Genomic DNA, 26,014 nt, shown 5'->3' with positions numbered 1-26,014 from the left:
AAAATTTTAAGTACTTGATTCACAGAAACATGACAATCATAAAGTTTGTTGGACACAAATATGTTTCAAAGGTTTTAGGAGTCTAGGAAACTTTACTAAATATGATATTACAATATATTTCATGAAATTCAATTGATCAAGTTTCTAAAAAAACCAACTTTTGAAACAAAATATAAGTATATAGTCTAAAAGTGACTAAAAGTTACAAACAGATACGAAAGTATACCTAGATTGTCACTATTATAGCTAAAACTGAAGTAGCGCACTATTTCAAAGCTAGAACTATGCAATTTAGCAGCGCTAAAGTACAATATAGTGGTCTTAACTGACATAGCAGTAAAAATAGTAATAGCTTAGTGTGGTTTCTCTCTAGTAGCTAGGCGCTATAGCACCGCTATAACCCGTTATTTAAAACCGCATGATTTCATATCATCTCGCGAGTTCTGTGCTCAGTGCGGCAAGATTAGAAAATCCCGTAGTTTTGCCCTCAGTGGCAGTGTAGCTATACCTGCTATCCTCAAACTCGAGAGCCACTCGCGCCTCAGAGCTTTCCGGCATTTCATCTGAAAATCGCCGGAGCTCCTCAGCGACCTGTCCCATGGCCGGCCTTGCCTTACCCGGAGCAGCGATGCATCGGTTCACTAGCTTCGCAGCTGCATAGATCAGTCCCATGCTTGCTTCCTCGACTATGTCAGCGTCTAGAAGATCACCAAGGGTGCCATTTCCCATGCTATTCTGAAACATTGTGGTCAGGTTCTTCCATCCTCTGGCCTGTGGGTTCTTACCAGTCAACAGCTCTATCAGGACGACCCCGAAGCTGTAGACGTCGGTTTTCTCTGTTATCTGGAAGTCCTTGAGAAACTCAGGGTCAAGGTAGGCCAGCGTGCCCTTGGGCACCACCTGGATGTTGTCATTGATAGTTGAGCACCCAAAGTCGGACACCTTGGCGACCCATCCGTCGCCGAGCAGAATGTTCTGCGGCTTGATGTCACCGTGGAGGGTCGGGTACGGCGGCGAGTGCAGGTGCGCCAGGGCCTCCGCGGTCTCTGCGGCGATCCTCAGCCGGGTTGGTAGCGTCACCCGGCGCCGAGGCCTGCCGTGCAGCAGATCGCTCAGGGTCCCGTTGGGCACGAACTCGTACACGAGCATGGGCGCCTCGAAATGGAGGCAGCAGCCGAGGAGCCTGACGATGTTTGGATGGTTGACGCGGCAGAGCACGACCAGCTCCTGGACGAACTCATCCGTCCTGCTCTTGTCGATCTGCTTGCATCGCTTCACCGCGACTGTGGCAGTGCCGAGGATGGCCTTGTAGACGGTGCCATGTGCTCCTTCCCCGACGATGTAGTCCGCGTGGAAGCCACGTGTGGCCTTCACTAGGTCCTTTCTGTCGTATAAGGTGAAGGCGATGTTGTTATCTTCTGTTTGGAGAATTCGCAACAGCATCTGGCCTCCATGCTGCTCAAAGTACCCTTGTCTTTTCTTGCTCTCCTTGTTGAGGAAAACTTCGGTTGCAAGAAAAGCAATGAGGGCACCAAAAAGACCGACCAAAATTCCTGCAGAGATGGTAATAACAAATTATGTATTTGAAGTCTAGATGTCCGAGGAAAAACAGTACTACTCTGTGTAAATTTGACCTAATTTTTATTTGTTTTTTTTCCTAAGCCCCAACGAAAACCATCTATCACAACTAATACAGTATATATCTATTAGAGACCATTCCACCATCCACCTCGATTGGCTACCAGAAAACATAAATAACCTACAATTTTTCAAAAAAACAACTCATAGAGGTAGTTTGGATGATTTAGATAAACCTTAATTAATACTTAGAATCCTCCGTAGATGTTAGAGTGCGCAGCGGATACGGCCCCTACATTTTTTCCAAAAATAAACTCATAGAGGTAGTTTGGATGATTTGGATAAACCTTAATTAATACTTAGAATCCTCCATAGATGTTAGAGTGCGCAGCGGATACGACCCAGCTCGCTATACGCACGAAACGACGTCCCTCAGGCCCAGGTCCACTGGAGCCCACGTCATACCAAGGTCTTGGGCCTCACTCTACCCAAAAGACTAGTCTGATAGATAAGGATTGTCACCGCCTTATATGTTGTGCTTCCCCACCATCAAATTCCGATGTGGGACTAAACCTAACAATCTACCCCGTCACACATCGGATTGAACTATTCACATCACACAACCCTGTATGATCTCTGAAAGATGTTTTCCATGTCCCGAGTTCAATGCTCCATGTCACACACTACCCGTGTGACCTCCGAGATGTTAACGGGCTCCCCTTTTACCATGTGACCCCTGATATTTACAAGGTTTTTCCAACCATGGGCTTTGCTACCACTTGTTAGAGTGCCCAACGGATACGACCTAGCTCGCTATATGCACAAGCCAATGCCCCTTAGGCCCAGGTCCACTAGAGCCCACATCATACCAAGGCCTTGGGTCTAACTCAACCCAAAAGACTAGTGTGACACGTGAGGGCTGCCCCGGTCATATATGTTGTGCTCCCCCATCATCAAATTCCGACGTGGGACTAAACATTACAATAGATCTATAAGGCCTCGAGCTACCTTACTCATCACTAGGGCCCACCGCTGACAACTAACTTAGATGACATGGTGATGTACCTATGTCATGGATGATGAGTGATTGTCAAGGCGAGATGTTTGAGTTTTGGTTGAGCTAGTTCTAGTGTGATTTGGACTAACCTAGGTGTTGAGATCATGTGTGTTTGTGCAACATATATATCAATAGTATGTAAATGTTCAATTATTAAGTGTATCAAGATGGTTGGTGGCAACAGAGAATGTCAAGCGAGGGTTGGGGTCGATGGACCTTGGGTAGTGAAAATGAACACCAAGGCTTAAACCAAAGAACCAAGAAGCTAGGTGGAGGTCAAATAATCAATGGATAGCACTTGGCATGGAAACAAGCAAGAGCACATGGAGATGGCGATGAAAACATGGTTTTAACCCTAAGTCAAGGCCAGGGTTGGAATAAGTCAAGCCAAGGTGTGCCGAGCACTTTTGGTGGACCATTGGGTCAAGGACATGGATGACACAAGTCAACATTGTAGGGGTTGCTTACCAGATATGTGGCTCTGGAGGGTTTGGCGGTTTCAGCCTCATAACTACGAGAAGAGTGGTTTTTAGGTTCGGACCTCAAAACCTAGAGAGAATCTCAGGGCCACACATGGCGTTGTTGAGAACTTGCGTTGAGGCGAAGCGACTTCATGATGGGCCCCCATTGGTATTGTTGCATATGGACTTATTTGGACCTAAAATATATATAAGCATTGGAGGCAACAAGTATGGATTTGTAATAGTTGACGACTTCTCTACTCTAGATTGACATGGGAGTCCTTTTCCAATGGCAAAAGTGTTCAACATATTCAAGAGCTTCATCAAGAGAGTTGAAAATAAGTTTGAATTGAAAATCAAGAAAGTTAGAAGTGACAATGGAAGTGAATTCAAGAATACAAGAGTGGATGACGTGTGATGAATTGGGAATCAAATAAAAGTTTTCGGCCAAATGCACTCCATAATCAAATGACCTTGTTGAGAGGAACAATAGGACTCTAGTGGATATGTCAACGTCGATGTTTAGTGAATTTGGTGTGAGTGATGCATTTTGGGCAAAAGCAAACAACACTGCTTGTCATGCAAAGCAATAGGCTATATTGTCACTGGCTCTTGAAGACATTATATGAGTTCTAGATTGGAAGGAAGCCAAACATTTCATACTTCTGTCTTTGGCGGCAAATGCTATATATTGAAGAAGGACACAAGATTTAGCAAATTTGAGAGGAAGTGTGATGAAGGATTCTTACTTGGATACTCCTCCAATATCAAGGCATATAAAGTATGTAACAAGACTCATTGTATAGATGAAGAAGTTCATGATGTGGAATTTGTTGAAACCAATAGGTCACAAGTTGAGGATGAAAGTTTGGATGCTGTGAGAGTTGCCAAGCTAGATAAAGCAATAAAGTACATGGCAATTGGTAATATAGGGCCTATATATGTGCAAGAACAGGATGATGATTCTGTTAGCTAGAGTTCTGCCTCCAACTATTGTGCAAAATCAAGATCAACCAAGTACTAGTGGCTCTCATGACAATCAAGTGACAAGTGCAAGTCCAATTCCTAGTCCAAGCATCTAACCAAGTGTTCAACAATCAAGCTCAATTGATCCTCCAACATTGAATCAAGCTATTGCAAGAGATCATCCTTAATTTGGATCAAATAGTTGGTGATTTGAGAAGAGGAGTTCATACAAGATCGAGGCAGCATCCTTTTGTGATAACTATTCCTTTGTATCATCTAATAAACCATCCAAGATTGATGAGTCTTTGAGAGATCTAGATTGGGTAATGCAATGCATGAAGAACTCAATCACTTCACAAGAAATCAAGTGTGGCAACTAGTGGAGAGACCCAAAGAGCACAACGTCATTGAAACTAAATGGGATTCCAGAATAAGCAAAATGAGGGCGGTGTGCTATAGTAAGGAACAAGAAAAGGCTAGTGGCTCAAGGATACACTCAAGTTGAGGGATTGAATTTTGGTTAAACTTATGCTAGTGCCACTAGGTGATGAAGTTATCTAGTGCCACTAGGTGATGACATTCCTAGAATATGCACTACTGGAGTCACTGGCTTTGCCGAGTGCCAGGGGCACTCGATAAAGCCCAATTTGCACTCGGCAAAGGCTCTGCCGAGTGCTGCACTCGGCAAACAACGCTCGGCAAAAAGTGCGTCGGGAAAGGCGTCCTTGCTAAGTGTCTTTTGTCGGGCACTCGGCAAAGCCTTTGCCGAGTGCCCGACACTCGGCAAAGTTGGAACCGAAAAAACCCAAAAAATGGGAATTTTTACCGAAAAAATGGAATTTTTTTTAATTGGTGGAGGCCCCCACCGGTCAGCGCCCACCCATCTCCGGCATTTTTCGCGTAAATTTCATGGCTACGTGGCCGACGGGATTCAAACCCGAGACCTCCCGCTGCGCACGAACCTCCTCTACCACTACACCACACTGTCACTTATGTCTGGATTCCGTTTTAGTTCCCAATACATTATACTAAACCGAGTGTAAATTGTTTGTTTGAGGCCCTAAACAAATTCAAATAAAAAAGTTGTAAACTATAAAGTTTCACAACTTTTTGAGATCTACACTTTTAGTTTAGGAAGTTTTTCCATCCGAGGTCGTTTACAAAATTTGAATTTTAAAATTTGGAAATTCAAACGCAGTTTTGCATGACAAGATGTTTTCAAATCAAAAAGTTGCCAACTACAATGTTTCATAACTTTTCGAGATCTACAGAGTTTATTTTGGTTGTTTTTCCATCCGAGGTTGTTTGAAAAGTTCAAATTTTAAAATTTTGAAATTCAAACACAGTTTTGCATGACAAGATGATTTCAAATCAAAAAGTTGTCAATTACAAAGTTTGATAACTTTTCGAGATCTATAAAGTTTATTTTGGTTGTTTGGTCATCTGTTCATCGGACATTGTCGTTCTAACATTGTTCACAAATCATATATACGTCTCTTGTAGTTTCATAAACTACAAGAGAGATATGTTAGATTTGTGAACAAATTTATTTTCACTTTGTCATATGAAGAAAAGACCAAAACAAACATTGTACATCTTGATGAGTTATACAACTTTGTAGTTGAAAACTTTTTCAATAGAATTAATTTACTGCTTTAAAATGTGCTTTGAAATTTTCTTTGCCGAGTGTAAAAAACACACTCGGCAAAGAAGCTCTTTGCCGAGTGTCACAAAAAAACACTCGGCAAAGAAGCTTTTTTTGCCGAGTGTAAATTGCTTGTTTGAGGCCCTAAACGAATTCAAATAAAAAAGTTGTAAACTACAAAGTTTCATAACTTTTCGAGATCTACACTTTTAGTTTAGGAAGTTTTTCCATCCGAGGTCGTTTACAAAATTTGAATTTTAAAATTTGGAAATTCAAACGCAGTTTTGCATGACAAGATGTTTTCAAATCAAAAAGTTGCCAACTACAATGTTTCATAACTTTTTGAGATCTACAAAGTTTATTTTGGTTGTTTGGTCATCTGTTCATCCGACATGGTCGTTCTAACATTGTTCACAAATCTTATATATATCTCTTGTAGTTTCATAAACTACAAGAGAGATATGTTAGATTTGTGAACAAATTTACTTTCACTTTGTTATATGAAGAAAAGATCAAAACAAACATTGTACATCTTGATGAGTTGTACAACTTTGTAGTTGAAAACTTTTTCATTTGAATTAATTTACTGCTTTAAAATATGCTTTGAAATTTTCTTTGCCGAGTGTCAAAAAAAACACTTGGCAAAGAAGCTTCTTTGCCGAGTGTCAAAAAAACACTCGGCAAAGAGCTTCTTTGCCGAGTGTCAAAAAAAAAACATTCGGCAAAGACGTCTTTGCCGAGTGCCCGAAAAACAACACTCGGCAAACCACTTGACACTCGGCAAAGAGCCGGTCTCCGGTAGTGATGCATGAGACCTAGTGAAGTGGTGAATAAGCAAGTGAAAAAGTTTTGAAAATGCTAACTCAAGTGCTCAAAGTGTTGGTGTTCGTTGGAACATAGTTTGAAGTTGGCGCTTTTGAAAACTTGCATTGAGAGAGTGCTGTTTGGAGGGATTTCTACGTCACTAAATAACTTTGGTGACTAACCCTTGGGGGCACCAGAGAATGCACTTTAGTGCCCCCAGTCCCGATTCCAAACATAGTGGCTCAGCTGTGTGGGCAACCGGAATTCTTCGGTGGTGCCCAGCGCGGAGCACCGGAGCATGCAGCTCCAAGTGGTGATGTGGCAGCACGTGGTGAAGGCGCAGAAAATTCAAACCGACTTGGTGCTTTCTCTGTTAAGGGACCATAGTAGCACCGTACTTTCTCGATGGCCCCAGGAGCTCTCTGTTCGGTTCTATAGTACCATTCTGGGTGCACCAGGTTTATCTAGTGCCCTACACCGGAGAGGCACCAGCGGTTAGGTGATCCGACCATTGGTGTATAACGGTCACCTACGCAGTTGTTAGAGGCCAGTGAGGCCGCTAGATTTCTCTGGTGGTGAATCCACCAGAGCACCGAAGAAAGAGGCCAACGATGGCTAGTGCAAATATGATTTGGACCATTGAATCTTCATGATCCTTTCTCTCATGGCGTCTTCTCTGGTGGTTACCAGACTTTTCAAGTGACCCCGCAGAAGCTGTTTCTTTGGATAGTTTCTTGGAGTGGGCTATAAATACAAGTTTGGCCGGCCATTTTGGATGTCTTGGCACCCTTTGTGGATACCGCCGGCACACACATAGTGCTCAAGAAACTCACTCCACTCACTTGCTTGACTTGAGATTGTTATAGACTGAGATTGGGTGTTGACCTAGTGCATTTGCAAAGAGAGTTTGCATCTAGTGGCACTAGTGATTCATTGTTGCTGCGGTTTTCTTGTTACTCTTGGTGGTTCTTGCCACCTAGATAGCTTGGAGCTTGTTGAGTACTGCTTGGTGATTGTGCGGTGACTCTGATTGAAGGGTTTGTGATGGGTTTTGTGCTCATCCCCGCCACAGTTTGCGAAGAGTAACCCTAGTAAAATCAAGAGGTTTGGACAGTGCCTTGGTGATTCACCAACTTCTACACGAGCGCCCATGTTGAGAGCTGAGCTTGTGTGCTCGCGAGGCTTGTGAATTGGTGGTCTAATAGGACTTACCGCAACTGGGATTAAGTTTCCAGTAAGCAACCGAACCTCAGAGAAAAATCTTGTGTCATTTGCCATTGTTTGTTTGTTTCACTCTACACTTTCATTTACATTCTTATACTTGTGCTTGTGTAGTTGTAGTTGTAGCTCTCAAGCCGAGTAAAAGTAATTCAGATAGTGCTTATTTGTCTAGCTCGATTAGTTGTACTCTTAGCTTAGAGTAGCTTGTGTGGTTTAGTTGTAAAAGTTTCCCTTGCTACTAAAATTGTTTAGGAGGCTTGCTTTGAGGTGAAATAGGCTAGGCAAGTAGCCCCATGTGTGGCTTCATTGATGTCGTCACCACCCACAACCAATTGGAGCCTCCATGTTGCCACCACGTAACCCATGCATGGCCTCCTCGCTGTCGTCTCCGCGCAACCCACTTGCAGCCTCCGTGTCATCACCCCATGCATGGCCTCCCCACCGCTATTGCAATGTAGCCCACTCGCGGCCTTTATTTGCACCACCGTCACTACCACCATGCATCCTACACTCAGCCTTCGTGCCATCCACACTCCCACGCGGTCGTCGAGACCCACAGGCCCCACCACTGCCATCGACGTGTCCGAGAGCTCCGCCATCCGCGCCTCTCAGAATCATTGTCGTAGCATGGAAGTCCACCAGGGTGCCTCCAGTCGCCGTCCACGTCGCGTTGTCACCGTTGATAACCCCCTCGAGAGTCTGGCCATCGCAAGCCTGCCGTCTAGATCTATGGACCCGTCGCAAACTTCCTAGCACCCGCACAGGCCTCTGGTGGTGCGCTCACTCTAGTAGTCTAGTGGCAGCAAGATAAAGGGGAGAAGTGAAGGAGTGGTGGCAGCTCTCACATCGTGGCTGTCCGATCCGTCCCGTGGGAGTGAAGCAAGCAGGCCAAGTAGAAGCAAGGGTAAGATTGTGATATGCATGTACTTTCTCCATCCAAAAAAAAATCTTACTATTTTAGGATTTTTAGGACAGATTAGTGGCCCGTTAAAATTACTCATGTACCCCTATTTGTTGAAGGTGATTCATGCCAATTAAGAAATACTAATAAGTCACTAGTTAAAAGGAATGCATGAAGACATGCATATCACAATCTTAAATAGATATGGTCCTAACTTTAGTTTCAAAAGCTAAAACATCAAGGTTTTTAGAATAAAATTTGAATTCTAAAACAAAGTTTTAGGGACAGGGGGGAGTAAATATGAAGGCTCGAATGTGCTTTTGACCTTTGAAGTATTGGTAAACAAATTTGCTATCCCAAATTAAACTCTATCAGCAAGATCCAAACAAACTTGAGTGTTGATCAACGTGTGAAACTGCAAGGTACCATAAATGAAAATCAAACTGTTGCAATAAAAGTATGCTCGTACCAGCGGCGATCCGTGCTCCACGCGGGAAAGCATCTTTCTGACAGCCTCCTGGAAAAGATGAATTTCCTCGGGTACCCGGAGGACAAGGACAATCGAACGAACCAATTTTATTGTGGCACTCTCCGAAGCAATGATAGTTATCAGGATGAAGGCACTCGTCAATATCTACAATGAAACATCGAGTTAAACATTTCACCAAGTACAGTAAAGGGTCGTAACTTTTTTTTTTGGCTGAGGTGCAGGAAAGAGAGGGGAAAAAAAAGAGAAGAGAAGTGGGTTGTAAATTTACAGCCACATGATGCATAGAAACCAAGGAACTTTTTGTGGGCTTATATTATTAACCTTGCTCTAACAGGTACCTTAGAAAAACATACCATATACTATTGCTTTATTTTGAAGATACAAAGGGTCATAGTATTAATCACATAGCAGGGCAGAAAGGTTCCATGGTTCAGAGATAACCCAAACGATCATAGTAGAGGCTGGCATATATGTACCCTAAAATATGGCACGCGTAGAGGAAACTGTTAGCATGATCTCAGGCTCAGTGAAAAGACCAAGGCTTAGGAGGCTAACTTCCCATAATCATGCCTTGATTCGGGGCACGTTAAACCCACTGACGGAGCTCTGTTCGGTTGGACTTATTTTGGCTCCGGCTGATTTGTATGGCTGATTTGTTGTGAGAGAAAAATACTGTTTTCTAGCTGGCCGATTCTGGCTAATAAGCTCAGCCTATCTCAGGCCATCCTGACTCCTGAGCCAATAAAAGAGAACGACACAATCTCAGGAAAACTTTAATACCTACTCATCTAGGTGGCTCAGGAGAGGCTCTGAATCTGAGCCAGCCGCCAGCCAGCTACAATGCCGACATATCCAACATCTTTGAGCAGGCACGATACTGTGAGCGGCCCTCAAGGCATCTTCGTCTCCAGGTTAGTACCAATTAAGTAAGTGCTGGACAGACCGGTGGCTCGATGGATCAAGCATCGTGCAGCTTGCCCCCGCCGTTTTTGCGGCAGTTCGCCCCAGGAAGAGGAGGGCGTCGGTGTCCGAGGCTCTAAACGGTAACGCTTGTGTATGTCATCTGTGTGGCGCAGTTTTCATGACGATGCTTCTTCAGTTTGGGAGGCTATGTGATTTGCTAGAGAATGTTCAGCTCTCATCCGATCCGGACGTCCTTTCTTGGTACCTAACTGAGACCGGGAACTACTCGGCCGCATCTGCTTATGGAGCCATGTTCCTTGGCTCTTCGCCGGTCAGAGGCGCTGCACAGTTGTGGAAGACGGCTGCGCCGCCCCGTGTCCGCTTCTTCTATTGGCTGGCTTTGCAGGAGAGATGCTGGACCGGCGAGCGTCGTCACCGCCATGGCCTTCAACCAACGGACGCTTGCATCACCTGCGACCAGCCAGAGACAATTGATCACATCTTGCTGGGCTGTGCGTACAGCCGCGAGGTCTGGGCGACCTGGATGGACTGGCTTCACTTGCCTAATGTGGATGTTCGCCCGCGGCTGTTCATGGAGTGGTGGCTGTCCAATAGGAAGCGCGTCGACAAGCACTTCAGGCGTGGGTTTGACTCCATCGTGTTCTTGATCGGTTGGATGCTCTGGAAACAAAGGAACGCGAGGACCTTCGATGGCAGTACACGTACAGCGAGGGAGCTCGCCGTGGACATTTGCCTCGTCGCGGAGGACTGGCGAATGGCTGGGTACAGGCAGCTCGGCATCCTTCTGTCTGGACGCTGAGCGCAGTCCCGTGGAGTTCTTAAATTTGGTTCAATCATGTAGTACCATGTGTTGTCCGGTGGGTGCGTCTGTGTTGGCCTTGGTAATCAGAGTATTACCGAGTTTGTTGTTTCGCTTAAAACTCTCTTTCTACTTAATGAAATACGCGTCGAAAGGCGTCGTCTCAAAAAAAAAGTGTTAACAGTGGATTAGGTGCTCTTGTGGTTAGGCTAATCTCGATCCGAATTATGATTAAGCCTAACAGTAACCGGTAAAACCTGCAACTAGGGAGTAATAAGGATTCTAAATTATTAAACTGATATATATATATATATATATATATATATATATATATATATATATATATATAGAACAACTACCATGTAGCTGGCTACAAAATAACTTATTCTGTAGCCACTTTGATTTACGATAATTACTATGTTAATTTACAAGATTATAGTAACTCCTTACTAAGTGGTTTACTATAACGTTATGGTAAATATCCACGTGTGTTACAGTAACTCAACTATCGTAAATATGTATTGACATTATCGTCAATTAGTATATAAAATTATCGTAAATGGAGGTAGCTACAGAATAACTTATTTTGTAGCATGGCTACTGAATATACTCTCCCTATATATATAGTCAGAAGACCTGGCTATAGAATATATATAGAGAGAGTATATTCAGTAGCCAGCTACAAAATAAGTTATTCTGTAGCCACCTCCATTTACGATAATTTTATATACTAATTGACGATAATGTCAATACATATTTACGATAGTTGAGTTACTGTTACACACGGGAATATTTACCATAACGTTATAGTAAACCACTTAGTAAGGAGTTACTATAATCTCGTAAATTAATATAGTAATTATCATAAATTAAAGTGGCTACAGAATAAGTTATTTTATAGCCAGCTACAGGGTAGTAGTTCTAGCTGCAGAGTAGTAGTTCTATATAGTAAGAGTATATTCAGTAGCTAGCTATAGAATAGGTTATTTTATAGCCACCTCCATTTACGATAATTTTTATACTTAATTTAGATAAAGTGAATACATATTTACGATAATTATGTTACTATAACACATCGGCCATGCAAGTTTTCCACGCATAGTACGTGCCTGACGTTTGTTTTTTGCTACTTAAATATGGAAGTAAACTTTAACCAAAAATCATAAGGGCTGCGAGATGGTACAACAAGAGGATAGAAAGGGATGGGTTGGTAGATTCACCTTGGCAGCTGTCGTCGTTACGAAGGTAAGGGTTACCCTCGAAACCTTGAGTGCAGTTACAGATGTAGCCTCGTCCGCTGGCTGCGTCGTAGCACTCACTGTTGCCGCTAACGCAGGCGTATCCAGGGCCTCTGACTGCCATCTCGCAGCCGTCGTGTCCGATGGACCAGTCAAGGACCACCGGCGCCTGTCCACCAAGGGAGGTGTTGAATCCCATTGAGATGTTGCTGAAGTTGGACGACGACCAACCCATATCGCTGGTCGAAAAATTGAAGTCGTACAAGTCCATCATGAGCACCGCGAAGCTGCAGGGACCAAATAAGCCCGCGCCGCCATCGATCCCTGACATGTTCATGTTTATTTTCAGTGGATCAACTAGAGTAGATCTAGGCCGGCGCACTCATAGAACCATGAAACACATGCACTTTTAGACCTAAAACACTACACCGAGAGGGAGATAGGGGAGAGAGGACTGGTGATGAACCTGAGCCTCCAGATGATGTCGCGGTTGTGCTAGCCATTGCGGGTTCGGTGATGGAGGCAGCACACGGGCAGCGACGGGTGAAGTAGAGGTTGCACGGACGTCGATGCAGTGCAGTCGGGCGTAGCAGTGACGACGGCGAGGATCAGCGGAGCTTCCCGTCGCTGGCTGCGCGCCCTCGTAGATCGGTCTAGGGTTTTGTCGGTGGGTTTGCGGCTCACGGCGAACCTCGTACTTTGAGCCGCCGGCCCCCACCTCTCTATATAGCGCAGTGCGACGGGGGCCCACCAACCATGTAGGGTTGGGCGCCCCCGATCAGGGCGCGAGACCAAGGCCCAATAGGCCGTTGGGCCTACTGGTCAGGAGATCAATCTAACATTCTCCCCCTTGATCTCACTATTACTTTTATCTTTAAACTTTAAACTTCAATCCTTTAAACCTTACTCATTTCTTCACAGATGATGCATAGAGCATGTTTCATCGTCTCGGTCAATCGCCGATAGATTTGACAGCTACAATGCACGTCTCTGATCTGAAACAGTTACTTTAACTTTTGGGCCCTTTATAGTCCAGGAATCATAGGCTTTCCCTTAAACCCATGCCGGCTATATGTTCTCTGAACACGTTGGGTGGTAAGCCTTTTGTAAGCGGATCCGCGAGCATCTTTTCGGTACTTATATGCTCAAGACTTATCATTTGATCCCGGACTTTATCCTTCACAACATAATACTTTATGTCAATGTGTTTGGCAGCACCACTTGACCTATTGTTGTGAGCATACTGTACTGCTGGATTATTATCGCAGTATAATTTCAGTGGTCTATTGATGTCGTCAACCACCTTTAAACCGGGTATGAACTTCTTTAGCCAGTTCACCTGCCCCGTTGCCTCATAACATGCTACAAACTCGGCATACATTGTGGACGATGTAGTGACGGTTTGCTTTGAGCTTTTCCATGAAATAGCTCCCCCTGCGAGAGTAAACACATATCCAGACGTGGATTTTCTATTATCTCCCGCATAATCAGAATCTGAATATCCCACTATATGGAGTGAATCAGATCTTCTATACGTCATCATGAGGCCTTTCGTTCCTTGCAAATAACGCAAGACTTTCTTTACCAATTTCCAATGTTCTATTCCAGGATTGCTCTGGAATCTGCCAAGTAACCCGGTAACAAATGCCAAGTCAGGGCGCGTACACACTTGAGCATATTGCAAGCTTCCGACAGCTGAAGCATATGGAACCACTTTCATTTGATCGATTTCATATTGGTTCCTGGGGCATTGAAAATCCCCATATCTGTCGCCCTTGACTATAGGAGCAGGTGAGGGACTACATTTGTGCATACTGAATTTCTTTAAGACTTTTTCTATGTATGCCTTTTGTGACAGTCCTAATACCCCTTTACTTCTATCTCGGTGAATCTCGATCCCTAGAACGAACGAAGCTTCACCAAGATCTTTCATATCAAATTTTGAGGACAAAAACTTCTTTGTTTCCAGTAGTAGACTGACATCACTACTAGCAAGTAAGATATCATCCACATACAGGACAAGGAAGATAAACTTCCCATTCTTAAACTTTGCGTAGACACAATTGTCCTCAACATTATCTTTAAACCCAAAATTCTTTATTGTCTGATCAAACTTCAAGTACCACTGTCTTGAAGCTTGTTTTAATCCATAAATAGATTTCTTTAGGCGGCATCCCAAACGTTCTTTTCCTTCCATGACAAAACCTTTCGGTTGTGCCATGTAAACATTTTCCTCTAAGTCTCCGTTGAGAAATGCCGTCTTTACATCCATCTGATGTAATTCCAAATCGTAATGTGCCACTAATGCCATTATGATTCTGAAGGAATCCTTACATGAGACTGGAGAAAAGGTCTCATTGTAATCAATCCCTTCTCTTTGTGTAAAGCCTTTTGCCACAAGTCGGGCTTTATATCTCTCTATATTCCCTTGAGAGTCAAGTTTTGTTTTGTAGACCCATTTACAGCCTACTGTTTTGGCTCCTTTAGGAATTATCTCCAAAACCCAAACTTTATTTGCATTCATTGATCTCATCTCATCTTCCATGGCCTCAAGCCACTTTGATGAATGGTCACTTTTCATGGCTTCTTCAAATGAGGTGGGATCATCCTCCATTTGAAATTCTTCAGTGTTGTACACTTCATAATCAGCAGGAATAGCTGATTTTCTAACTCTTTGAGACCTTCTAGGGGCCTCCTCAATTGGCACATTTTCTGTTTGAGGCTGTTGTTGCTCCCCCTCATGTGTGGCAATAGGTTCTATAGGATCCTGAGCCACAGGTTCCTCATCATCATTCATTGTTGCCACAGGCGGGATAACAACAGGTGCTGGCACCACAGTGTCTTGTCCTGTTGGTGCAGCAACAGCAGGTAGTGAGAAAAATGGCTCATGAATGATCGGAGTGGGTGCAAACACCCGCTTCTCTTCAAGGTCAATTTCTCGAGCTACCATGCTCCCCCTTATCATTTCATCCTCTAGGAAGACAGCGTGTCTCGTTTCCACAAACTTTGTATGTCTGTTAGGACAGTAGAAACGAAAACCTTTTGACTTTTCTGGGTAGCCAATGAAATGGCAACTCACTGTTTTGGGATCTAGCTTCCCAATGTTTGGGTTAAAAACTTTAGCCTCAGCAGGGCTCCCCCACACACGTAAGTGGTTAAGCGAGGGTACTCTTCCTGTCCACAACTCATACGGTGTTTTGGGCACCGACTTACTTGGCACTCTATTGAGAATATGAATGGCGGTTTTTAACGCCTCCATCCACAGACTCGTGGGTAAAGTGGAGTAACTTATCATACTACGCACCATATCCATCAGGGTACGGTTACGCCTTTCAGCTACTCCATTCTGCTGAGGTTCGCCCGGTGTTGAATACTGGGCGACTATACCATTCTCCTGTAAGAACCTTGCAAAAGGTCCAGGAACTTGTCCATATGGGGTATGCCGACCGTAGTACTCTCCTCCACGGTCAGACCTGACTATCTTAATCTTTAAATCATGCTGATTTTCAACTTCTACTTTAAATATTTTAAATTTATCCAACGCTTCTGTTCTTTCTTTAATTGGATAAATGTAGCCAAACCGAGAGTAATCGTCTGTGAACGTTATGAATGAATCATAACCGTCCACACTTTTCACAGGAAAAGGACCACATATGTCTGTGTGAATAATCTGTAGAATTCCTGCGCTTCGTTTGGCATCTTTCTTAATTTTCTTTACATACTTTCCTTTAATGCAATCTCTACATTGTTCTAACTCTGAGAGCTCTAATGGAGGAAGAATATCATTCTTAACTAGTCTTTCTATTCTCCCCCTCGAAATATGGCCTAAACGACAGTGCCATAATTTCGACAACGCATCGTGAGCTCTCTTTCGTTTTCTGTTTCCATTGTTCGATGAGGATACATTTTCATTCACATCACATACGGAATTCACATTTTCACGAAGTGATAACAAATAAAGCTCGTCTTGTCGGAAGGCAAGACCAATACATTTATTATTAAACAATATCTGACATTTGCCATTTCCAAAATGACAATCATAACCATCGTGGTCCAACTTTGATACACTAATCAAATTTCTTTGCAAAGAAGGTACATAAAGAACATCTCTAAGAATAAGTATGAAGCCATCAGCAAGCTCTAACGGAAGATCACCAACGGCCTCAACATCTGCTTGTTCTCCATTTGCGACTTTAATGAAACTTTCGCTTCTTTGCAAAGTTCTCATCGAACGGAATCCCTGTAATGAATTAGCAACATGAATAGTTGCACCTGAATCAATCCACCAAGTAGATTTTGAAAACTTTACATACAAGGATTCATTTACGAACGTAATAATGTTCTCACCTTTATTCTTCATAATCATCTTTAAGAAATCAGGACAATTCTTTTTATAATGTCCTGTCTTCTTGCAGTGGAGACACTGGTCTTTAGCCACTGGGAATTGCTGGTTCTGAGACTGTTGCATGGGACCTTTTCCAGATGATTTGGAGGAAGAACTGTTATTATAGTTCTTTTTCTTATCTTTTAGGTAGTTGACAGAACCACCTTGTGAAACTTTTATTCTTTCCTCCTCCTGAACACACATGGCAATGAGCTTTTCCAAATCCCATTTTTCAGGCTGTATGTTGTAATTAACAACAAATGTGTCAAATTCTTTGGGCAAAGAAGCAAAAATCAAATGAATAAGAAACTCATCCTTGAGTGCCAAATCCATTGGTTTGAGCTTAGATGCCAGATTGCTCATTCTCAGTATGTGCTCTCTAATGCCACTGCCGCCACCAGAGTACCTTTCTGTGACCAGCTGCTTGATCAGCTGGGTTGCATATGTCTTTGAAGAGCCAGTGAACTGACTCTTTATTCTGTCTAGGTACTCTGTGACCGTGTCACAGTCTGGAATTGAGCCCACAATAGCAGGCTCAATCGTGTTCTTTATCACTGCCAGACACTTCTTGTTGGCAGTGACCCATTTCCTATGCTCAAGGTCATAGGACATCTTTACGGGAGCAAAATCCCTCTCTCTGTTCTGCCATGCAGTATCAGTCTCATCTGTTTCCCTCACCGGTGCCTCAGGTTCTTTAGGGCACGGTGTGGTGACAACCCAGTCCACCTCAGCGAGGATAAAGGCCAGGTCTATCTTTTTCTTCCACTCATTATAGTTATCACCTTTTAGAGTGGGGATCTCTTTGATACAACTCATTAAGTTGTATCCTCCTGAAAACATAATTCAAATAGGGTGAGAACAAAAATAACAACAATAATTGCATGCCTTAGTTTAACGTTGGTCAAAATTAAAACATACAATTATTTTCTACACTAATTCTACATCACCGTTGGGCAGAAATAGAATTAATGTATAACAAAAAACATTATAATATTGTCATTAATCAACGTTGGTCAGAATAACAACAACATTATAATCAATTTAAAACATATCCTTTTTCAAAATTAAATTCTCCCGTTGGTTCGAATTTAATAATGAAAATTACATCTTTAAATACGCAGCGGAAACTTTAGCATTTTATAATCTTTTTCCTATTTTCCAGAAGCAAAATTTACTGTTTACTGAACAAAAAATATCGTTGGATAAATTTTGTACAGAAAATTGTCATAAAAATCAATTCAAATCGATCAAACTGTTTTCTGGAAAATAAGAAAAACAAAACTGTTACTTTACTGTTCACTTGGCCATTTCGGCCCAGCCAGCACACGCGCGGCCCACCTTTTCTTCGGCCCATGGCCTTTTTTCTCGCGCGCGCGCGCCAGCCAGCACTCCCGGCCCGGCGGCTTGCGGCCCAGCCGCGCGCCCCCAGCGCTCCCCCGCCTATTGCGGCCCAGCCGCGCGCCCCAGCGCTCCCCCGCCGCCCAGGCCGCAACCTGGGCCTGGGCCGGGAATTCGGCCGCGCATCCATTCCCGCCTGGGCCTAGAGCCGGGCCCGATTGATCGCCACCGTACGTCGCGATCCGACGGTCGTCCGTCGATTTCGCAGGGATAAAAAACCCCGTCGGTCGGCGCCTACCCGAGAAACCCTAGCCTCATTTTCTCTGCCTCCCCTTCTCTCTCATTCAACAGCGCAGTTCGGAGAAAAAACCCGCAGCAGCGGCCGTCCACCGTGGGCCGAGGGAGAAGAAGGACGGCACCGTCCAGCGCCCTCTCGCCGGCGTGCGTGCTCGCCCGAGGCTGAGCACGCCGCCGTCGAGGGGCCGCATGGTGGTGCCCTGTTGCCGGGACCGCTTGGCGGGGAGCAGCGCGGATCTCGGCCCTGTCCCGCGCGCCGTTCGGGAGCGACGCCGCGGTCTTCTATCCGCGCGGTGGCGATGCCGCCGGCGGTGGGTAAGAGCCCAGGTAGGCTTCTTTAGGGTTAGGGTTCCTTTTAGGGTTAGGGTTTGGTTTTTCCGATTTGAAATCGGTTCCTTTTCTTTTCCCCCGCTCGCCGGCCTGCTCGACGGCGAGGTGACCGAGCCACCCTCTTCCCCTTTCTTTGATTCATTTGTTCGGATTTTTGCCCGATTTGACGATTAGGGTTAGGGTTAGGGTGGAGACGGCACTGTTTTCTTTTCCCCGAATCACCTTCGGGTTTTAGGGTTCGTTCTTTGTAAGAAAAACCGAGCCCTTCTTCTTTTCTCGGATCCGACGGATCGAGTTAGGGTTCAACCGAAAGTCGGGTGACCCCTTTTCTGCTTAGATCCACACTGGATCTAATCAACTTTTCTAATCGGTACCCGTTCTAGATCCACAAGCTAGTATGGCTCTGGTACCATTGTTTATTTTCAGTGGATCAACTAGAGTAGATCTAGGCCGGCGCACTCATAGAACCATGAAACACATGCACTTTTAGACCTAAAACACTACACCGAGAGGGAGATAGGGGAGAGAGGACTGGTGATGAACCTGAGCCTCCAGATGATGTCGCGGTTGTGCTAGCCATTGCGGGTTCGGTGATGGAGGCAGCACACGGGCAGCGACGGGTGAAGTAGAGGTTGCACGGACGTCGATGCAGTGCAGTCGGGCGTAGCAGTGACGACGGCGAGGATCAGCGGAGCTTCCCGTCGCTGGCTGCGCGCCCTCGTAGATCGGTCTAGGGTTTTGTCGGTGGGTTTGCGGCTCACGGCGAACCTCGTACTTTGAGCCGCCGGCCCCCACCTCTCTATATAGCGCAGTGCGACGGGGGCCCACCAACCATGTAGGGTTGGGCGCCCCCGATCAGGGCGCGAGACCAAGGCCCAATAGGCCGTTGGGCCTACTGGTCAGGAGATCAATCTAACAGTTCAAGCTCGGGTCGAACCACACATGGTAGTACTGCAGACCCTGCGGGATGGCCGTCTGGCAGCATCCCATCCCGGAGCAAGGGCTAAGGTCCATATTGCCTTGGAAGCACACATGGACACGCACCCGGTCTGGTACATAGCAGAAGCGTTGTTCCCTCTGGTGTCGCCGATGTACGCGGTCGCCCGGCACCCTACCACCGTGAACTTGTTGGCCGTGTTGGAGAAACTGTACGCCGTGTTATTCAAGTCCCATTCCCACTCGCGGGGCTTAGCGTTGTAGCAGTAAGAAGAGATGGGGTTCTGCACCTGGGCTTGACCTTGCTTCAGAGAGATGTTGAGGACCTCCGCTTGACGATTTGTCAAGAACGCCTTACGGACGCCGGACCCGATGTCTTGGCACGTGATTCTGAAGTCCGGCTTCAGCATGCAGTGATCAGGTTGTTAGAATTGATCTCATCCGTCTTGACCCAACGGTCGAGACGGACCCCTTGACTACGTCCTGATCGAGGACGTCTAGCCATCTAATGGCTAGTGGGCCCCCGTCGTACAGTGCCTATAAAGAGGAGGTGGGACAAACGGCTCTAGTCACGAGGTTCACCGCCGTCACAGCCCCACTGTCCTAACCCTAATCCGATCCAGAGGGTGGCACTGCCAGCGGCGGGAAGCGCCACTGCCTATACCACCACCACCGGTCTCCACCGCTACTCCGACCGTCGCTGCCTAGCGCAGATCATCACTGGCGAACCAGCAAAGGTAGAGAGCTCCTCCAACCCCTCCGACGGTTAGATGCTCCTACATCTCCCTCTCTCTCTGTCTCCTACTCCCGAAGCAAACTCTAGGTCTATATGATTCAATTGGTAAAGAAATCACCCTCTGGATCTACAGCTAGATGATCCAAAGTATCTAGCAATGGTATCAGAGCCACCGATCTAGTGTGTGGATCTTGTCAGGGGCAAGAAACCGATTAGAAAAGAAAAGATAGACTAGATCCGTTCGAATCTAGACAGAGAAGGGGTCAGCCGAACCCTAACCCTACGAAGAACCGCGTGGGGAAGAAGAACAGTCTCTAACCCTAACTGGGTGCAGACGGAAGGGGCTCGGCTTCAAGATCGCTTGATCCGAACCCTAAACCCGCGACCAGATCTCGGGAAAAGAAATAGAAAGAAAAAGAGAGAAGAAGGTGATTCAAATCGATTCGAAATCTTCACCAAACCCTAACCCTAGAATCCCCAAATCCCAGCAAAGAATAGAGAGAAAGGGGAGGGGTACCCATAACCCTAACCCTAACAGAAGGGAAAAGAAATGGACCGCGCGGGAAGATTGACCGCACCGCTGCTTCGCCGGCGTGCGGGAAGTCACCACGGCCCCTCTTTGGGCTCAGGGCAAAGGGCGCCACCACAAAGCCGCTCGACGGCGGCGCGCTCAGCCTTGGGCGAGCGCGCGCACCGGCGAGGGGCCCCACGGCGGCGCCGCCATCTCTCCTCCAGTCGCCATGGGCGGCTACCTCTTGCTCGATGCTGAGCTAGAACAGAGGCGAAGGGGAGGGAGATAGATCGGCTGGCAGGCTGGAGACTCGCAGCGGAGGCGCCACCTCCTCGCAGTTGCCGGCGGCCACCGCCACCTTTTTTTTTTCCTCCGCCGCAGCCGCTCCATTCGGTGGAGAGAGAGGAAAGGGAGAAGTGAATGAGCTAGGGTTACGGGGGGAGAGCATCGGCCGGCATTTTGTTCAGCCGAGAAGGGCGGACGACCGTCCGATCCGATCCGAAGGTCATCGCTCACCGGGCCAGATACGGCCCAGGCGGGATGGAGAAATGCCAGCCTAGGCCCAGGTTGCGGCCTGGGCGCGGCGAGCGTGGCAGCACGCGCTGGGCCGCGGGCCGGCGCGCGTGCAAGATGGGCCGCCGGACCAGTTTTGCTGCTGGGCCGAGAAGACAGTGAACAAATGAGTCCATTTTTCTTTTTTCCTCTTCCTGGAAAATGATTAATGACTCAAGAAAAATTAAAAAAAGAGAATTTTCCTGTGGGCAAAATTCACTAGTTTAAGATTTACATGTTTCCTCTGCAAAGTTAAAGTTTATTGTCTTCTTATTAAATTCGAACCAACGGGAGAATTTAATTTGAAGAGCAGTTATAGTTATTCAATAAAAGATGAAAAGTTGATCCTCCAGTTAAAATTGGAACCAACTGGAATTTTTTTTAATTGGAGGAATAGTCGGTTGATAGTTAAGATAAATTATAATATTGTTATTTTCTGACCAACGTTGATGATAACAATATTATAAGTTTATGAGTTGATAGTTAAAGTTAAATTATGGTATTGTTATTTTCTGACCAACGTTGATGATAACAATATTATAATTTTTTGAGTTTGATGATTAAAGTTTAAATCTCTGATGAATTTTGTATGAAAGTGACCAATTTCCAGAGAATAGATAAAGATCAAGGAATGCTCTTAAACTAGAGAAATGTATTTTCATGTTTCTGCTGCAATGAAGTTGATTGTCTTCTAATTACATTTGAACCAACAGGAGAATTTAATTTTGAGGAGCAGTTCTATGTTTTCAAGATTATTGAATTTCTATATGTTAATTCCATTTCTGTCCAACGGTGATGTGGAATTAATGTAGAAGAATGATGTTTTATTCTATTTCTGCCCAACGGTGATATAAAATAGAACATAAAGATTTCAAAGTTTAATGAACATTACTGTTGAATATTTTTTCAGATAAAAGACTTGCATGCTTTCATTCTTGAAGGCAGCGAAAGAAATGAGCTGGGTACTTGTGACTCAGATGATGAAATGCCTAAGGGCAAGTTATGTATGAAAGAATGCCATTGCTTAAGGGACTGTGTTCTCTTGATAGAATGGCTTCAAAAAAAACAATTCTAGGATATTGATCCAAGAAAAGAGATAGATCAATGAGAGTCTTCATTGAGAAATATCTTTTATGTACTCTCTGTGAAGAAGAATTTATTTTCAGTTTCACTTATGAGAGTTATAAAAGTCACATGCATGTTTAATTTGACCAATGTCGGATTAAGCATGTGTATTAAAAGAATATTCGGATTTATTTCTGAATTTGATGATTGAACACGAGCCAATCCTGGTAATTATGTTCGTTCAAGGGAATTATCTCGCATGGCGGGAAAAGTTTGTGATAGTACCCGCATGGCGGGAAAAGTTTGAGAAAATACCCGCATGACGGGGTAAAGTTGGCATAGTACATATGTTAACCAATCCCGCATGGCAGGAGAGTTTGGCATAGTACTTATCCCGCATGGCGGGAGAAGGATATGATGACTCATGTGCTCTAAGTGTATTCCGCACATGGAGAGAAGTTTGGGGTAGCTCTTATGCTATCATAGAATTGACCGTACACTCTGATTGTGTCATGGTCATTAAGTACTCAATGAATTTAAGAACAAAAGAAAGTAGCATGTGAACCAAAAGATAAGAATGATATGCAAGCGTGACTTGCAGAAGTATTGAAAATAATAGACTATGTTGAGTTTTGAAGTGAAATGAGGAAAATGTACTCCCATACGAATTTGTTTGCATGATGTAATCATTTCGATGAAGTAAGTAATCAAAGTTTCCTCATTCACAATAGTTCAGAATGTTTCGAAATTGTGGTAGAAAAGTTCATACCACATTTCGAGGGGGAGAAATGTAAGATTAATTAAGAAAGACAATTAAGAAAGATACTTCCTCATACTTCAGATAATGAAATGCATACTATGCATTGAAGGTAAAAGTGATCTATAAAAGATGAATGTGATCGTTGAGGGAGTAAGACGGTCATAATAACGATACCCCTAAAGTAAAGAAATAGCTAAATTCCTGGATCTTTATAGTTCCGATAGGAAGATAGCATAGTCGGCTAGTATTTATACTGGACGAGTTCAGAGTTATCAAGGCGGTGCGAAACGCGCCATATGAGTTTTTAGCAGATTAAACCCAAAATAAGAAATTTGAAGATACACCATCTTTACAAAAGATAGAGTAATCTGGGGGAGCATGGTATGTAGATACCTAAATCTTGAATAGAAGTGGGATTACATATCCACTACAGTGTTTTAGAGCAACAAATTGCTTAATACATGTTGATGTTGTATGACATATACAACACCTGATGTTAGCTCTTAAAGAAGATGAATAAGTAAATAAGGATCTTGTGATACAGGAGGCTATAGAACAATTGCCTTTTGGCAATGAAGAGTAACAATAGCCCCATATGAAAGAAGTGCCACGAGGCCCCAGAAGGTCTCAAAGAATAAGAAAATCAGATATTTCTGGTGACTAAGAAGTCAATGTTAAGAAAGAAATTCAAATAGAGGATAATTCCACCTCATTTGAAAAACCCATGAGAGGCGTTCAATCGTCTAAATGGCAAGAAGCAAAGGAAGATGAAATGAAATCGATAAATACCAACGATGTTTGGGACTTAAAAGAAATTTCCAATGGAGCCAAAACAGTAGGCTGTAATGGGTCTACAAGACAAATATGACTCCAAAGGAAATATGGAAAGTTATAAAGCGCCACTTGTGGCGAAATGATTTACACAAAGAGAAGGAATAGATTATAATAAGCATGCAAGGATTCTTTTAGAATCATAATGGTGTTAGTGGCACATTACGATTTACAGTTACATCAGAAAGATGTAAAGACATATTCCTCAACGGAGATTTGTATGGAAAAGTTTACATGGCATAACTCAAAAGGTTTTGTCGTGGAAGGAAAAGAACATAAGGGATATTGCCTGAAGAAATCCATTATGGATTAAAGCAAGCTTCAAGACATTGGTACTTGAAGTTTGACATTACAATAAGAAAGTTTAGGTTTTAAAGAGAATGTAGAGGACAATTGTATTTATACAAAGTTTAAACATGGAAAATTTGTTTTCCTAATCCTGCATGTGGGTAGCACCTCGCTCGCTAGTAGTGGTGTTAGTCTACTGTTGGAGAAGAAACAGTTCTTGTCCTCAAGTTTCAATGAGAATGATCTTGGTAAAACGTCATTCGTTCAAGGAATTGGAATTTACCGAGACAAATGGAAAAGGGGTATTAGAACTATCTCAAGTGTATACTTAGAGAAGATTCTAAAGAAATAAATTATATATGTGAATAAACCTGCGCCTGTTCCTATAGTGAAGGGTAATAGTTTTCGGAACTTTCAGTGTTCCAAGAACCAATGTGAGATCGATCAAAAGGACATCCTATATGCTTCAGCTGTTGGAAGCTTAATGAATGCTTATAAGTAAGAACCTACCCTAACATAGTTCATGTATCCGGGATGTTTTGGCAGAAGTCCAATCCAGATATAGATCACTGGAATGGAGTTGAGAATGTTTTGCAATTGTGCAAAGATTTATAGGCCTCATGGTGAGTAAGAAAGAATAAGTACTCTCAAATAGTTGTGGGTACAAATGTTAAATTTTGGCGAGATGTTTAGTGAAACCCACATAGTAGCTAACACTCGCAGTTGGAGTTTTATTGTGGAAAAGCTCCAAAGAAACAGTTGTGGTGTCATCAAAGATGCATACCCACAGTATAGCTTGTTATGAGGCTTAAGGACAGGCGAAATGGTTAAAAGAACTTACACCCGGAATTGATAATGGTATACAACAGCAATAACCATTTAAGTAGTTCGCTCCTATAATAACGGGTCAAATGTGCTGCCAAACACATTGACGTTAAAGTTATACGTTGTGAAGGAGAAAGTCCAGAATCATACTAAAAGTATTAAAGTAACAAGCTAGTGCTTGCGGATCCGCGTACAAAAGGCTTACCACCCAGTGTGTTTAGAGAACACACAGTCGACATGGGTTTATGGTATAGCCTATGATTTCCGAACAATAAAGGGCCCAAAGTTAAAGAATCTGTTTCAGAACAGAGATGTGTTTTGTAGCTGTTAAGTCTATCGGCGATTGACCGTGACGATGAAACATGCTCTATGCACTAATTTGTGATGGAACAAATAAAAGTGAAAGGGATTAAAGTCAAAAATTAAAGTTAAAGTATGAGTTGAGATCAAGGGGGAGAATGTTAGAATTGATCTCATCTGTCTTGACCCAACGGTCGAGACGGACCCCTTGACTGCGTCCTGATCGGGGACGTCCAGCCATCTAGTGGCTGGTGGGCCCCGTCGCACAGTGCCTATAAAGAGAAGGTGGGGCAAACGGCTCTAGTCACGAGGTTCACCACCGCCACAGCCCCACTATCCTAACCCTAATCCGATCCAGAGGGTGGCACTGCCAGTGGCGGGAAGCGCCACTGCCTATACCACCACCATCGGTCTCCACCGCTACTCCGACCGTCGCTGCCTAGCGCAGATCATTACTGGCAAACCAGCAAAGGCAGGGAGCTCCTCCAACCCCTCCGACGGTCAGATGCTCCTACATCTCCCCCTCTCTCTCTGTCTCCTACTCCCGAAGCAAACTCTAGGTCTATATGATTCAATTGGTAAAGAAATCATCCTCTGGATCTACACTAGATGATCCAAAGTATCTAACATGCCGAACGGGAAAGGGATGTCCATGCCGCCACATGATCTTTCGCAGTCGGCAATACTACTCTCGCCGGCGGCGAGCCATGGCACCACGACCGCCGCACTGAGCAGCCACACTAGTCCTGCCAATACTGATGAGTGGGATGTCGTCAT

At 44.3% G+C, this 26,014-nt stretch overlaps 1 pseudogene; it reads right to left on the bottom strand.

Annotated features, from left to right (window-relative positions):
• Positions 1-321: 321 nt before the first annotated feature.
• On the bottom strand, positions 322-26,014 carry LOC136488221 (wall-associated receptor kinase 2-like; annotated as a pseudogene).

The sequence above is a fragment of the Miscanthus floridulus genome, chromosome 10 (assembly GCF_019320115.1).
Source record: "Miscanthus floridulus cultivar M001 chromosome 10, ASM1932011v1, whole genome shotgun sequence".
Classification (NCBI taxonomy): Eukaryota; Viridiplantae; Streptophyta; class Magnoliopsida; order Poales; family Poaceae; genus Miscanthus; species Miscanthus floridulus.
Note: the sequence above shows the minus strand (reverse complement) of the source record. Positions and strands in the feature narration are given on the sequence as shown.